This window comes from Melospiza melodia, chromosome 5 (assembly GCF_035770615.1).
Source record: "Melospiza melodia melodia isolate bMelMel2 chromosome 5, bMelMel2.pri, whole genome shotgun sequence".
Classification (NCBI taxonomy): Eukaryota; Metazoa; Chordata; class Aves; order Passeriformes; family Passerellidae; genus Melospiza; species Melospiza melodia.
This window is the reverse complement of record NC_086198.1, coordinates 93,084,133-93,100,833: the sequence shown is the minus strand read 5'-3', so window position 1 is coordinate 93,100,833 and position 16,701 is coordinate 93,084,133. Positions and strand designations below refer to the sequence as shown.

Here is a 16,701-nt window from a genome sequence, read left to right as displayed (position 1 = left end):
CAACACACACGTTAGATATCCAGGCTCACAGAGTTGTGCTGTAGCATCAGCTGCTGTGCTATCTGTCAATTTCTAAAACAACACGGGAGCTGAAACGTTTCTATCCTGGTGAAGAATGAACTAACTTCAAATTCAGCAAGCAGAAGTTTGAAAAGGCTGGAATTGTCCGAAGCACCGCCTGCAACCAAATCAACGCTCGACAGGAGAGAGCCACAACCACCAAGTGACAGAGAAAAAAGAACCTTAGAAGAACAACCCAGGCATCACACACAGCCAGCGAGACACCAGGGAGGGCACTCACCCCTCCAACCTCCAGAGAAGGGAGTGCCTGCTAAAACCCGCTGTAAATACGTATAAAAGTTTCTTTCCCAATGCCCTGGCACTCGGATATCCCGCCGAGCATCCCCGACGCCACCTCCCAGACGGGCACGGCAGCCAGGCAAGCCTGGCACTCCCCATCACCACCGCCACCGCGGCCGAGAAAAACTTCTCCCACCCCAAGGAGCCCCACAAGGAGACGCTTGGGCTGCCGTCGCTTTTCAGCCAGCATCCCCGGGGCTCCTCGCAAAGACAAAGCCACGCTTTAAACTTTCGCTGTTCGCCAGCGGAGCGGATCCTCTGCCGGGAGCTGGCACCTCTCGGGATGTGCAGCGGGGACTCGGGAAGGTCTCAGAGCCAGGGAGAGGCGTGGAGGGAAGGGATGGGGATGGAGATGGGGATGGGGATGGAGGAGGTGCCCGCAGCCCCCTCCCCGCTGCCCGCGACCCTTCCCCGCACACAATCGGAGCGGCGGCGACCGCAGAGCGCAGGGACGCACAGGGCGATGGATAAAAGGGAGGAAGGAGCCTCCTCCAACGCCTGAAGAAAGGAGAATAATTTCAAACAATGCCCATCAAAAAAAAAAAAAAAAAAAAAAAAGACAAGATAATACGGAGCCAGGTTTCACCTCGAAGTGATGGCGGGTAAATAGATGAATAAGTGGAACAACACACCTTTGACCCTCTCTTTTCTTCCCTAAATATAATCCCTCTCTTCCCACAATACACGCACCACAAAATGACCATTAATTCACATCTATTCTTTACAGGAGGGGGGGGATTATCTCTGTGACCGACTCTGTCTCTTTCCCTCTCCCGGTCTTTCACTGCGCGAGAATTGAAATTGCATTAAAAAAAAAAAAAAAAAAAAAAAAAAAAGGAAAACCGGAGGGGGGGGGTGGGGGGGAAGGCAAGATTATTATATCTGGAGGGTGCGAAATGTGGGCACGGGAAGAGGGAGCCTGGGGGATGGGGAGGAGTAGAGAAAGGTGGCTAAGGAGAGAAGAAAGGAAAGGAGGACCAGGAAGCGCAGGGAAGGATGAGGGGAAGGCGAGATAAGGGGGAAGGAGGATAAGGAAAGAAGGATGAAAGGAAGGAGGTCGGGAGGAAGGATGAAAGGGAGGAAGGGATGAGGGGAAGAAAGGAGGATGCTTTGCCCTGGCCTCACCTCAGCTCGGTGGGTGGGGGTGGGAGAATCTCTCGCCGCCGCCGCCGCCGCCTCCTCCTCCGCCACCTCCTCCTCCTCCCCAGCAGCGCCGGTCACTGACGGGCCGGGTGTGCGGCGCGGCTCCCTCGCCCGGTCCCCGCCTCCCCGCTCGCCTCGCTCCCTCCTCCCGCCGCCGGCCCGAGCCGCGCTCGCTCGGCTCTGAGCGGAGCCGGGCGCTGCCGCCGCGGCCGCCCCGCCACAGCCACGGGGGGAGGAGGCGGCAGCGCGCCTGCGCCGCCGGGCGCTGCCGACGAGGGAGGGAGGGATGGACCCGCCGCTTTCCCGGCTCCGGGGCCGGCCGTGAGTACGGAGCGGGCACGGCTGCGGCAGGTGGGGGGCTGAGAGCGGGGCACGGGCGCTGCGGGAGCGGGGGACGCGGCCCCGGGGCGGGCGGTGCGGAGCGGGAGGCGCAGGGGCGGCGGGAGGCACGGGAGGGATGGAGAGGCTGTTTACGAGAGCGGGCTGTGACAGCACGAAGGGAATGGGTTCACAGTGAATGAGAGTGCGTTTGGATTAGATAACAGGGAGAAATCCCTCTGTATTAGGGCGGTGAGGCCCTGGCACAGGATGCCCAGGGTAGCTGTGGTTGCGCCATCCCTGGAAGTGCCCGAGGCCGGGTTGGACCGGCTCGGAGCGAGCTGGCACTGTGGGAGCTGTCCCTGCCCAAGGATCGAGATGGGCTCCGGGGTGCCCTTCCAGCCCAAACCACGCCGCGATTCTCTGCAGGCAGTGCCGGCAGCGGGGGCTCTCCGGGCACAGCCGGGTGGCCCGGGCACAGCCCCGGGAGCTGTGGCAGCAGGGACGGGGAGCTGGGAGCGCTCTCTGGGTGCGCCCCCGTCATGGGCCCGAGCGCTGCCTCAGGCAGGGGCAAGGAGGAGCGGTGGGGTGTGGATGGACCGTCAGGACTGATCGCAGGAGCCTCGGTTCTCCTGTTCCCTTCAGCTACAGAAACTCTGTGTGTGTCTTTCTTCCTTGGGTGTTCGGCAGCTCTACCTGACAGGAGGGTGTAGGGTCCCAGGGAGCCAGCCGCAGGATGACAGGTCACAGCCTTAAGCTGCTCCAGGGACGTTCAGGTTGGACTTTAGGAGGGATTTCTTCACAGAAAGGGTGGTTGGACATTGGGATGGGTTATCCAGAGAGGTGATGGAGTCATTCATCCCTGGGGATGTTTAAGAAAAGACTGGACGTGGCACTCGGTGATGTTGGGTCATTGGTTGGACTCTATAATCTCAGAGGTCTTTTCCAGCCTAATTGATTTTTTGATTTGCTGATTCCGTGCACCAAATACCGGGGTTTGGTCCTCTCTGCAGAGCCTTGCACTTTCATTTCTCCCTTGCTCATCCTACCAACCTTATTTCTTCTTTTTCGCTATGCTGGCAGCACCTTCTGCTGTCTGTCTTGGCCAGAACGTGCTGCCACCATCCTGCTCCAAACCCCTGTGGTGGAGGAAGATCCCTGTGGAGCGTGGGTGTCACCAGGGGATTTTGCCATTCCCATACGAATCCCACTGACGTTCTGTCATTCCAGGCATCCTTTGCACCTCTTGTGGCATTCATCTGCTTCCCTGGCTTCTACAGAGAAACTCACAAGGAGGGGAGGGGGAGGAGTCCTCCCATGCTTTTATACCTTTTCTTGACAGTTTTAGGCTTGCAGAGATCTTGCCAAAACAATTTCCCTGCCTCAGCCTGTATGGGAATGATGCTAGTGGTACAGGTGCCTGATGGGCCTCAAGTAGAGGCAGCAGTTTCCAGTCTTTTTCTTGTCTTTTCCCATATAAAAATACAGTCAGGATCATTTAAATATGAATTTAAATGTGACCAGATGCTGCATGGCACATACTTGGTGCAGCCGTGTAGCTGGAAGTAGTGTAGTCAGTAGTGTATAGAAATACTTGGAATTATTATAGTTAACATAATTAATTAATATATAATATAATTCCATAATATAATATAAGTTATATTTTATATAACATATATATATTATGTATAATATATTATTATAATTAATATAATTAATATAATTATTATTACAGTGTCAGGTGTGAACAGAGACCATGCTAGGCTGACCTTCCCTTTATGAAGAGATGCAAATTCTTGGTGCAAGGCAAATTGGGGGCTTAGTTTGTGCTTTACTAGGTTTGCAGTTGGCACCAAATTATTTTTCTAGATGCTGTTACTTTCCTTCCCACCCCGTTAATGGGAGGTGTGTGATATTAGGAAACTGTTACCTACAGACCTTCTGTTTCTTGCCTATATTTTTGTAATCCAAATGTTTTGGATTGCTGGTTCCTCTAGGTAGGGGCAGTGCCTTCCTTTGGATGTGGCTGATGCATTGTGAATATTAATGGCAGCAAGGAAAGTTCCCAAACAGAACATGGTAAATTACCTACTGCTTTATCACCCTGCATTACTTTGCTAATTGAATGTCAGCGAAATGTTCCTCCAGGCATCCGACTGAAATGAGCAGGAGCTATAGTGTACATGTAAGACCACAAATAATAAATAAGCATGATAATAAAAAATAGCATTTCTCCCCTTCACCAGTAGCAAGGCTTCAAATGCGTCTCTTGTAAATTTGAACCTAAGGACTCATTCAGCCGGTTTCGTATGTTTTTGTTTAAAGTGTGCCAATTTCAGAAATAAATGAGGTTACTTACCTAGTCCAGATTGCTTTTATGTGAGACAGAAGACATGGATTGCTGGACTGTTGCTAAGAGATATCACAGAATTCCATGAAGAAATCTGAAGATCTGGAAGCGCTCTATGAACTTACTTGTTTCATGGTCCTGAAGGAAGCTCTGTCATTTCTTTCTTTCCTTTAGGTTATTAAGTGGTTTTTGAAATCACCCTTCTTTTTATCACTATCTCAAAGAAAAAGAAGAAAACTGAATTTGATACCACTAAAAACTTTGTTTACTAAAAACTGAGGTAAGCTGCTAAGCTGCTTAGTGAGTGAACGTAGCTCACACCAGGCAGGGGAGGCAGCTGACAGCTCCAAACAAATGCTTTTGACTCCATGGCATCTCCCACTGCCAACGTCCAGGTACAGAGAGAGAAGAAACATCACCAAACCATTGGAGACATTGGGGACTTGGACTAGCAAGACAGACAAAAGGACCGTTCTGCCTAAGGGAAATATGCATGGATGCTTTTTTTTTTGCCTTTTTTTTAGTTCTGTGTCAACTGTGGAACTGCCTGTCAGGATCTGGAACCCATTTTTAGGTGGGTTTTGTGCAAGATGAACCCTCTGCTTGTGCCCATTGACCTCCTGTAGGTGAATCAGTCCTTAGCTGTGGAGAAGGCCATCAGGGAAGGAGTGGGATCATGGATGGAACTCTGTAAGGACAGAGGGACCAACCAGAAGGAGGATGCACAGGAGAATTCCTGTTGTCTTGTGAGCTCTGGGGACACTTCACAGGATAAACATTGGGGTTCTCTAAGTGCATTCCTCTTGGAAGAACTCAAAGCTGTTTGGTCCTTGGGATAACAAGGAAAGGAAGTCAAGGAAAGGTTAATTTCTCTGCTCAAGGAACTGCTTTGGTAATTGTGGCTTTACAGGCAGATTGTTGGCTCCAAGGGTATCTGTCACACAGCAAATTTCAGCACACAGCAGTCTGGTTTTCAAATGTTAATCTGTAGTTTGCTGATGTCAGACAGATCTGAACTTCTTTTTTTTCCCATTTTTTTTCTTGAATAACATCATTAGAAAGGAGGGACCTTGACATGATGTAGTGTAGTGTAAATAATTTTCTTCTGCCTACCGTTAAAATCCAGCAAATACAAATTTTCTCCATAAAATTACATGTGACGTGTTCTCTGACAAAGTTACTTTGATAGTGAGGACAACAGCCCAAAACTTTTATCTTTTCCAGCATGCCAGAAGAATTTACATTGAGGATAGATCTAAAATTAAACTGAGCATGTTTATAAATATAATCACAATATTATTTCTTCATGCTGATTCTAGCTTTTTGTCTTTTTTTTTTTATGTAAAAATAGTTTGTCTCATTTTTTCCCTCACAATTTGTTTACCTGGACATTTAGCTTTTGCTGTAATATCTGTCACATAATTTATCTCTTTTTTCCCTCTGTTTTCTTGGTATTGTACAATACTTAGATGCAAGGAAAATACATCTTCTTCAGTTAGACTAAACATTTGACATGTTCTCAGTCTTACAATAGCTTAGTCTGCTTCTTGAAGTATTACAAACTGGTTTTATCTCTACATTTCACTCTTGTAGACCATAGCAGGAATTTTCCCCCTTTCCCCAGCATAAAGTCTCAGCACTGTGTCTGTGTACACACAAAAAAACCCTCCACAGTTTTACTCATCTTTTCTGTTGTAGAACTTTCTTCTGCACCAAGAGAGACCATTGCTTGCTTCAAGAACTTTTTTGAGTTCTTACATCTTCTGTTATTATCTCAATACCTCTGTGTCTAAATGGGCTTTTAAAACCACCTGATCCTGAATGCATTTTCCTATTTGTACAGCATTTGTGCTTTAGTGGAAAAGAGAATTTTGGAGAACAGGGAAACTAAGACTAGTGAGGGCTTTTAAGGAAAATAATCATTTAAATGATATCTAAGTGAGAGAAATTGAGGAGGATCTATCTCGCAGGCAATTCAGACAGACTGAAACCTGCAGGTGGAACTTGGAATACTTGAAGCTTCTTTTAGGCCCAGTGATGTTTAATGACAAACTCACTTGTTGCTTTAATTTAGATAATTGGCTGCCTGTGCTGAAGGGAGGTTGTCAGCAGCTCCCAATAGGTCTTTCAGTGCCTTGTATAATAAAACATTTTGTTTTGGACTTGACTGAGTGGGCATAAATAACCAGGGACTGACTAACATCACTCCCTGTCCCTGAACACATTTGCGTATCTGAATTTCAGTTTGGGTGTGTCATTTTTGACAATGTATTGCTCAAGTAAATGTGTCAAAAATATTTCCTGCACTGAATATTTCCTACTGTGCTGGGTGTTCCATGAGCAGCCCAGTGAAGCCTTCCCAGGCTGCACGATATTTAAATTGGGTATTTTATGGAGAGTCACTTTTCACTGTCTCATTTTCTGGAAAAATCCCTTCGCCAGGATTTCTCTCCTGAGAAGCCTCAGAGAAAAATGAAAACAATATTATCTCATTTGCTTCTCCTGTGTTTTGCTGCTTTGGAAAGTGGTTGTTTATCCAACATGTGCATTGTTTTGACTTAATTACCAATCACAGTCCAGCTGTGTTGGGGCTCTGGCGAGAGTCACAAGTTTTTATTGTTATCTTGTTAAGTTTTCTGTAAGTATCCATTCTCTATTCTTTAGTATAATATAATATAATATAATATAATATAATATAATATAATATAATATAATATAATATAATATAATATAATATAATATAATATAATATAATATAATATAATATAATATAATATAATATAATATAATATAATATAATATAATATAATAATAAATTAGCCTTCTAAGAACATGAAGTCAGATTCATCTTTCCTCCCCACGATGGGGGACCCCAAAAACACCACAGTCACTTGCAATTGGGCTGTGCCACAGAGGCCTCTGCCACCCCTTGCTCTGGCTCAAAAGCACCTGCCAGGCAGACCATCCTGGTGCTTAGCCTGCCTCAGACCCCTGAAGGGACTTGCAGGCAAGCAGCAGATGCAGTTTGTTTGGAAAAAAACCCCACAGGGGGTCTGTCTGTTAATGCCAGAGAGGATGGGGCAGATACCTTCACTGCTTTCAGAAAGCTGGATTTAAAAATTCAGAAGAAACACAGAGAGTACACCTGCTGTTTGCTGGTGTTGGGCTTAGATCAATGCCCACCATAGCAGGCTGTTAAAAGGCTTTTTCCTTAAATAGTTTCTTCTGAAAACCATAGGAACAGGCTTTAAATTTTGTCAAAATTTTCCTTTGAACTTCAGTTGATGCCACCAATTATCAGAGCAGGGGGTTGTGTGTTAGTGGAGATCATCTGTCACCTTTAATTGCAAGGACACTTTGCAGTAGATTCACTGGGTCTCTGTATTTCAAAGGAGGATAGAGAAAGAGGGATTTAGAAGTTTTGCATATATTCAGAAAATGTGATATAAAATTTGAAATATTCAGTTCAAATGCCATAACTCCTTTTTCTCACATTTATAAAATGAATATATTTCTGCCTCAAAGACTGAGACTCAGGGAAATGTATCTTCTCTGCTCTTCTTCAACAACTAACTTGACTTCTTTAAAGCTGCCTCCATTTCTCTTACCTCAAACTTTCTTAATTGTACAAATATCTGAAAAAAATAATTTTCTTTCCTCCAAACCCCTTGTTCAGACAAGCAGCTCTTAGGCAGAGAGTTCTGTTTCCCACATTGACCACCACCTTGGAGCTGTTTGTCTCCCATCTGTTGTTTGTAAACACTTCACGCCTCGTGCTGCTGATGTTGTTAGCTCCTTGGAAAACAACTTCTATTTTCTTATGTTTGCACACTGCATCAAAACAACAGGAAATCTGTCCATGCCTGGGGAGCCCACGCAACGCCAGGATCGGTTTTTTTCTCGCTGGGCATCTCAATTAAGGAAACTTGTCAGAGGTAAACAGTGATGATTTAGCTGTAATTCAGTGTGGTTCATCTGTGCACAGAATTTGTGTTCTGGGAGTCCTGGCCAGGAGGAAGAGCAAGGAGATGGAGACACCAGAGGAGGAGGGAGCTGGGCTGAGTGTGTGAGAGAAGGGACAGGAGGTGGCAGAGGAACGAGGCAGAAGGTCAACGGATTAAGAACTACAGGATGGATTTTTGGCTCGTGCCTTTGCAGAACTAGTTAAAAGTTGTCTTCTGGAACTTCCCTGTCCCTAGAATCCCTTTCTTTTCCCAGCCAAAGAAAAGCATAGGGAGAAGGATTGATAACCAGATCTTAATTTAAGATCTGGGTATCAATTTTTAAGATCACAAATTAAGATTGACTTCAGAACTGTCAGTCTGAGGGGCAGAGGGGTTTCTGTGCTGCCATGGCTGCACATCCAGGTCAGGATGTCCAGTTCTGCTCTTGAAGAAATCAGCCGATGGATTTGCTTCACTTCAGGGAAGTTACTGCCCTCAAACCTTCTGCTTTTTCCACGATTACATCTTGTTGTGCTTTCTACACATTGTTGGGAAGGAAAGCTGTCCAGAACTTGCTCATCACGGTGAAAATTGCTGGATTCCTCAGAGTGCCAGTACTGTTTTTCCATGTCCTGATTATTGGGCTAAATTTTGATCCTTTCTCAGGCCTTACTATGCAATCTCCTGTTGCCTTTGGGAGATTTATAGAGGCAACAGATTTATATAAATCTTTATAAATTAGATTTATATAATGTTGCATGTTGGTAGTCTAGAACAAGAAACTTGGGTTTAAAAACTTTTCCTCTTGTTTATAGTTTCTGTTTGCTCTACATTAATGGTTCTCTGTGCTTAATCAAGGGTTAAAGCAGATGGTTGTGATGTATTGTTTCCTAATGAGAAGAAATGCAATCAAATGTATTTTCTATCTTTTGAGCACAAAGCAGTGACCAAGATTTTTTTTTACTTACAATAACATTTACAGGAATTATTTCCCATGTCTTAATGAATGTAAAGACCTTTCTAATTCCTTTTTTTTTCTCTTGACAGAAGCCCAAGACAATGCATCCTTCCAGTAACTCCTGTAAAAATGCACAAGAGACCTTGAACAGAAACATGGCCTGAAGAAAGTTAATGAAGTTGTTAATAGTCTGTGTCACAAATGAGAAGACTGTGGATGGTTCTGGTTTCTTCCTTCAGGCCTTGATGAGTCATGAAATTGATAGAAAGCTAATTTTTCTAATGGAGCAGGTTCTGTGAGTAAAAGAAGAGGAAAAATCAAGGAAAAACCTAAAATACAGACATCTGGTGACAAGAGCTACTACTGGTGGTGACCAGTGTGTTGTAAGCTGGAATTTTCATGAATCTTAATGGATGTTTTGACCTAATTTACAGAGTCTTCCTTGTTAATTAACTTTTTTAGAAAGGTCAAACCCTTTTTTCCAGTAAAGGTCATGTACTTCAACTAAGAAATCTTTTCTCATTTACAGAATAATACAGCAACACAAAATGCAGGTGTTTTTCATTCTGAATATGTCAATGGATCATGAGCAATATGCATGGAGTATTTCGCACCCCTTTGCCCTGTCCTCATTAAATAATTCCTTTTTGTGTTTGTGTATGTGAGTGATCCCAGGGTTTTACAATTATTCAGGCTCATCCACTGGAGCCTGGAGATGGAGGTAATTCCACACAGAAGGAAAATGACATTCCAAGAACCCACATGGACCTAAGAATTGTGAGAGAAGTGTGAGAATAATGCTCCTTGTAAAACAAGGGTGCAACATTTAGATAAAAACCTCAATTTCAGTATCAGAAATGCTGTGAGCATTTCAGTTCATTGAAATGTTCATTGAATTATGCAGCTTTTTTGCTTCTGAAAGTGGTTGTGCCTCTTGGTCAGGTCAAGTGGTACCTAAGGGCTCACTGGCCTTACATAAAGCGCACTGTCTTGGTTTGGAAAGCCAGGTGTGTGCTAAGGAAGGCAGGAGCTTCCCCTGGAATGGAGAAAAGGAACCCCTCACCCCCCAGATTGCTGTAAATTTTAAATTAAGGGACTCTCAGGCAGCAAAAGTTATTGGAGTAGGAATAACAGTTCTTTAATAGGGAAGAAAATAAAAGGATAAAATAAACAGTGCAGTACACCAGAACAACACTGCCAGAGTCAGAACCCAACCTGACACCCTGTGGGTCAGGGTGTTGGCAGCAGTCCCATTGGAATTGTGGCTCAGCCCTCCTGCAGTGCCAGCTGTGGTTCTGTTGGAGCAGGGATCCTGGAGAAAGGTGCAGTCTCTTCCTCTGAAGATCCAGGGGCAGAGGCAGCTGCTGTTCCTCTGGGGAATCCAGTGGAGAAGCCGTGCTGGTGTTCCAGAATCTCCAGATTATATCTGGGTAGGAATGCTTGGCTCCTCCCCCTGGGCTCACATCTCCCAATGGGATGCTGTAGTTCTTATCAGCCATGCAGTGACATTCCATAGCTGTTATCAGCAATGTCCCCTCCCGAGGGAGGAGTGATTGTGATCACTCATAGAGAGAGATAAGGCAAACTGCCCACTTGACCAAAGATAATCTGCCATACAGATGGTAACCGAATACATCTTGCTTTGCAATCTGGAGCACACACCTAAAACAGGAATGGCACTGCTGGAATATTGAGATTTTCAAATCATTCTTCCTATTTAAGTAACAGCTGAATGAACTGCCCCCTAAAAAAGCCCCATAAAACCTAAAGAAAGAAATCAGAAAAGACTTTTTTATTGAGTTGGTGAACCTGCTCAGAAATACTGAAGGGACACAGCAAACCAGTGTGGTCACAGGACTTGCACTAATGTGGAGAGAAAAAACTACCAATATCCTAATTGGGGAATTTCTCTGACAGGAAACTAGGATCCATTCCACTTCATGATTTCTTCATGCAAACCACATAAAATATTTTATAAAACCTGAGTGATTTCCATAGCAGATTTTTGGCAATTTAAAGCAAAACATTTTGCTGTGACAGTTCCTACAAATCTTTTAGCTTTGTTTTGTATAATAAATATATCAAAATGAAGCCATTTCTGTCCAAACAAAAATTTTCCAGGCTTTTAAAAAATATTTTTTATTTGCCATAGTTAAGATGAAGACTGATTTCAAATGCTGTAACTTAGATCTGCATAACCATAAACCCACAAGGACATAGCTTTAATATCTTATAAATAAGTAATGTCATTAGATACAGTATTCTTATTTTAATTGACTCTGTTTGCTACTCTGTATAACAGTGATTGAAAAATAAAAGTCATTTAACATTGGTGAAACCTTTTCTAGTGGTTTCTGAACTGGAAGTCCACAAGCACCAGCCATTGGCAAAAATGTTATTGATTTTGGGGTTTGTTTCAGTAGTGAAATCTAAGTGGATACAGGGAATTTCATCTGTCCTTTGTAAATAAGAATCAGGTGAAATCTGAAAGACATAAAAATAGCACAGATTTATCATGCAGACATCATTAATGAAACCTCACATAAGGAACTTATTTCATTTTCTGCAGACCACTGTAAGTAAGAAAAGTGTCTTTTTATGGGGGATATTTACCAAGTTGGCAGTTCAGTCTTTTCCTTCAGAGATATTGAAAGGACTGGAAATCTTCAGATTTAGGATTTTTTACATCAGGAAAAAAGATGTTTAAGTTGGAAAAGGAGTTGGCAAAGATAGAATTTATTTGTGTGAGGCAATTCAGCTGCTGAATTACAATTCAAGCAATTTCTTAAATTTAAATTCATATATATTCCTCCCTTAAATTAACCCAGATGTGTCCTATACATGAGTTAATGGTTTAATCACAGAATATCAACTGATGGCATCTCCTCAGAGGGGCTGAAATGTGTTCCTTTTGCTGTAGTCTCTCAAAAAGTGATTCAAGAACTACAACATGGCATCAATAAATACTTGAATTTTGTCAGGAAAGTAGAAATCATTTGATTAGTGGCAGTTTATTTTCTGGTGATGTGAAGTTGCTGAGAAAAAAGGAAAAGCGAACATCCCAAAGCGAGAAACAAGCAGAAACCACACTGAAATAAAAGCAACAGAGGGTAAAATATTCTGAAAAAGCGTCTGGAAAAGAGCTGATTTAAGATCAAGGAGAGGAGGAACTGCAGGAGCCAGTGGTACCTACATTTTTTCAGCACATGGTGAAAGGCTTTATGCTCAAAGAAACAGAACACAGACTTTTCTCTTGGTCTTTTCTAGCCCAAGCCATGGAGCTGCCTCAGTTACAGAAAGCAGCTGGGAATGGAAGAGAAAGGTGCTCAGCAGAACCGTGACGAGATGTCACAGAGCCCTGTGAAAAGTGATTCTGATCATGAAATTTTAGGAAAAACTCCTGGTTTGTTGGTTTTTTATATATTCAAGCTCTAGCTAACTTCACTCTTCCCTTCCACCCACACACGCTGACATTAATACAACTTTGGCAATTGAGTTGAAGGACCGAGATACACATATTTTATGCTTTTATTTTAATGCTTCAATGTTTTTGTTTTTTTTTTTCCTTAGCAGGTTATAAATGCATATGGGTTTGGGAGAGTTTGGAGTAATAGGGAGCAAAGTGGAAAGTGCTTCTGGGAAATTGCTTATTTATATAAAGCTGATGAGAAAACAAGTGTTTTATGGGGAGCCCTGACTCTCTTAAAGGATATTTGGCTCGAGGACAGGGTACTTGCTGGAGCACAAATTTAGGTGTGGCTGTTACTGCACTGCTTTCTGCTGGGAGTGGAAAAACAACATGTATCGGATGCTTTTTATTATATTTTTAATTATATATATATATATATATATATATATATATATATACATATTTATTATATATATATTCTATATAATGTATATATATTATATATATATACATTATATATATTATTTCATTTATTTATTATATTTATATATTCTTCTCTCTAAATGCCAGCATGTCCTGGTAGTATACAGACTGATTCTGTGCCCAGATTTCTGCTGTCACTGCGCTATCAGACAATGAGCTGGGTTCTAGACATGGAAAATACATTTAAAACTGGGAGTCAGCTTGTGTAGCACAACTGCTTTCAAGGCCCAACAGGTGTAAATGTACCAGGAAAAAAGACATGAGTGCTAAGAACATCAGAAACTGCTGCACCAGGTGTGATCACATTTGAGGGAGCAGGGTCATAGAAATCATAAGAGCAAATGACAAAACAAAGATGTTTCAGAAGATGTGGAAAGAATCAACAAAAAAAGCAAAATTTACCATTTGTTGTCTGATTTTCTGAAGGTGAGTGGCCAATACAGAGCATCCAAAAAGGTGCTCAACTCTCTTACTGATAATATCTCAACTTACCCAACAGCAAAATGCTGTCAGAGTAGTTCAAACCTGTGATTTATTTGATATTGTAAATGCTTTTAAAATCTTGCTAATGATTTAAGAAAAAGACATGGAAACAAGAAGAAAAAATGAGCATTATCTAAAGTCAGTGTGGGTGTGGTGCCTTGACCCATTTAGACTATTAAGAAATATGCTGCATTAAAGTATTGAATATATTTTTTCATTATGTATTGAGTGGCCAAAAATATCTTAAGAGCCTTTTAAGGTAATGTATAATAACATCTCTTCCCCAAAAGTGGGTCAAGGCTTACGTAGTCTGCATTTCCAACGTGGGTCCCTCCTAAGAGGAAAATCCCAAAGGTACAGAAGGAGCTAACACAGCAAAAGGGCCCAAATCTTATATTTTGTGATATCCTTTGACCTTGGTCTGCCTAAACTCAGAGCAACAGCCACAGGATGTGGTCTAATACATATTAATGGCAAATTATCTTGAAATATTTTTCTTTGGTGCTGCAGAAGTGCAATAATTTGATGATTTTGTGTACTGGCTCATTTTTTTTTTTTTTTTTTGCCTCCTGATAAAAACTCCCTGTTTCCCATTAAAAGAGCAAGAGGAGGTGAGAGGAGGGAGGCTCCAGGTTACTGCCCACAGCACAGGGTGGTGTAAGAATAAAGGAATAACATTCTCTGAATGTGACATTACAAAGCACCTCATGGGATTAACAGGGGTGAAAGGGGAAGGAGTGAGCACAAGTTGCCTCAAGATCCTCCACTTGCTCAGTTAAGACTTTAATTCTTGTGCCTGTTATAAGTTGCAGGGAATTATAAAACTGTAAATTAGAAGGCAATTTGATGAGTTACACCTGCATGGACATCAGATATAGGTTGAAACTATAAAAGTAAGATATTGAGCAAATAAGCTTAAATAATACCCTGTTATGCATCTTACATCTCCCTTCTTGGACGTTTTTTGCGATGTTATTTCCAAACACAAAGTTTCTGGAGTGTTTCCTCAGTAGGCAAATATTCGGGTATTCCAAGACATTCTAATAAACTGAGGACATTTTTTTTCTCTGTAAGGTGACAGTGGTTATCTCTTGAAAAATTGCCTAATCTCTTCCATGTTTTATCTCCAGATTCCCTCTGAAAACTGTATCATTAGAAATTGTAATGAAACTCAAAAAAGTGACCAGAATAGTAATTGACAGAAGACTTGGCACATTCAAAATGGGACTTGGATGCTCAGATATATAAATGTGGTGGAACAGAGCTGAACCACCCTTCATGTGGGTTCAGAGCAGCCCTGGTACGTGTGAGGTTGTGTAAAACACCCATTAAATGTGCCTCATCTGGGGAGACAAAGGGGAAGCATTTTAATGAGTCAATCTAAATTGCTGAAGTAAATGACCATCATGGCAGAGACTTGGAAAATTATGTGTGCTTAGATGTGGGACTGCAGCACAGCAGAGGAGGTGCTGGCTCTGGCTGCCACACAGACCTCCTGCATGCTGGCTCAGATGTGCCTTCCGAGCCTTCTGTGCCTTTCCGTTTCATCCTAGAACCACTTCAGTGTCAGGAAAATGGAAATTAGAGATGCCATCTTCCAGTGCTGAAGGGAAAAGTGGATTGCAGACCAGCAGAGTACATTTTCAGGCAATAAATGGTTTCCAAGCCCTTCATTTCTTATGCCAAACAGGAGATCTGGGCACTGCTTATCCTCTCCTCCTGCTCAGCAAACAAGAAGGTTCCAGCAAATTCCATAAAATTAGGTTCCTAATTTCCACTCTTTGAGTTAGTCTATAGCAATATCACTCTGTCAGGAACTCTGTCTTTCAATCAGGTATCAACCCAAATTCTTTATTACCTCTTCTCTTGCCAAATTCATCTTTGTCCTATAAGGTCAAAACCCTTTCCCAGACAAAACCCTATGCTAATGAGAATGAGACATCATGTTTTGCACCACAAATTTAAAGAGAGGCAAGAAAAACCTTTCAGCTATAGACTTTTCTGTACTAACAAGAATAGACTCAAAATTATTTAAGTATGAGAGACTAAAACAGAAAAGGTATTGCAGCTTTTCTGGGAAGGCTCATTTTAATGGACCTCCATATTCAGTTATGCACAGAATAAGCTCCTCTATGAATAGCATTAAAAGACTCACCTTTCTGTGCATTTCTGTCCTATATTTTCTATACATTCTCCTCAAAATCTTAAAGTATCTCCAGCTTTTATTGTGCCAGGTTTTTGACCCCCTCACTGCAAGAAATGAGCACATGATACACAAAGCTTGGCTTTGCCAGTTGTCCTGCTAATACACATATGCTGTCAGACCAGCTGGCTCCTGGCAAACACCAGAGGTAAATGTCAGGTTCTTCCCTGTCCTTTGCTATGAGGAGAGCACAAAGCTACCCCTGAACAGCACAGTGCAACAGCAACAGAGTCCACTGACTCAGTTTTGTTTCAATAATCTCCAGTATAGGAAAAAAAAAATAACTAAAAAAGGGTCAGGCACATAGAGGGAAAGAAGGAAGCACGTTGCTTTTAATCTCTGATGAGAAATTTAAATTTTGTAGTTTTCATTTAAGTTCTCCCATCTTAATCTAAGTGGTGTTATACAACTGATGAACTGTATTAAGAGCAATTTTTTTTCTTCTATCAATAAAAGAATTATTTATTTCTTACCAATGAGAAATGAAGGGCCAGATCATCAGATGAGAGAGAGCTGGGTTCTCCATTCAAGTAAGATTTATAACTGGCACTTGGTGGTTCTGGTCTGCATATCTGCTTGTGTAAAGGGAAAATAAATCCTCCTACCTGATTTTGTCATGAGTATCTTGTTAGAGATCAAATTGACCTCCTCCTCCTCCACCATTCATATTTGGGAGTTTTTAGCCAGATCAGGTCCATCAGCAAAGTGAGAGGGTTGTGGAATAGTGGGGGAATTGTGCTGTGACATTTCTGGGGGGTCATGCACAGCTGTGAGATGAGCCAGGATGGATGATACTCCCAAAGTCATCATGGCTCAAGCTGAGTCAAGGGAAATACAGGTTGGATAATAGGAAAAAGTTTTTCACAGAAAGGTGATAAAGTTCTGGAATTTTCTGCCTGAGGAGGTGGTGCAGTCCCCATCCCTGGGTGTGTTTAACAAAGCCTGGATGTGGCACTGGGTGCCAGGGTTTAGTTGAGGTGCTGGGGCTGGGTTGGACTCGATGATCTTAAAGGTCTCTTCCAACCTGGTTGTTCTGTGAACTCTGTGAAT

At 42.6% G+C, this 16,701-nt stretch overlaps 1 protein-coding gene and 1 long non-coding RNA gene across 2 annotated transcripts in view; one reads left to right on the top strand and one right to left on the bottom strand.

Annotated features, from left to right (window-relative positions):
• CTNNA2 (catenin alpha 2) overlaps positions 1-1,583 on the bottom strand; it is a 481,291-nt gene extending 479,708 nt beyond the window's left edge. The window contains exon 1 of the mRNA XM_063157887.1: positions 1,486-1,583. The gene's annotated coding sequence lies outside the window, so the exon portion shown is untranslated. The remainder of the gene's footprint in view (positions 1-1,485) is intronic.
• A 171-nt stretch (positions 1,584-1,754) lies between these two features.
• LOC134418900 (uncharacterized) lies at positions 1,755-11,411 on the top strand. Its single transcript, XR_010027872.1, has 2 exons — positions 1,755-1,854; positions 9,163-11,411. It is a non-coding gene; the product is annotated as an uncharacterized LOC134418900 (long non-coding RNA).
• Positions 11,412-16,701: the final 5,290 nt, after the last annotated feature.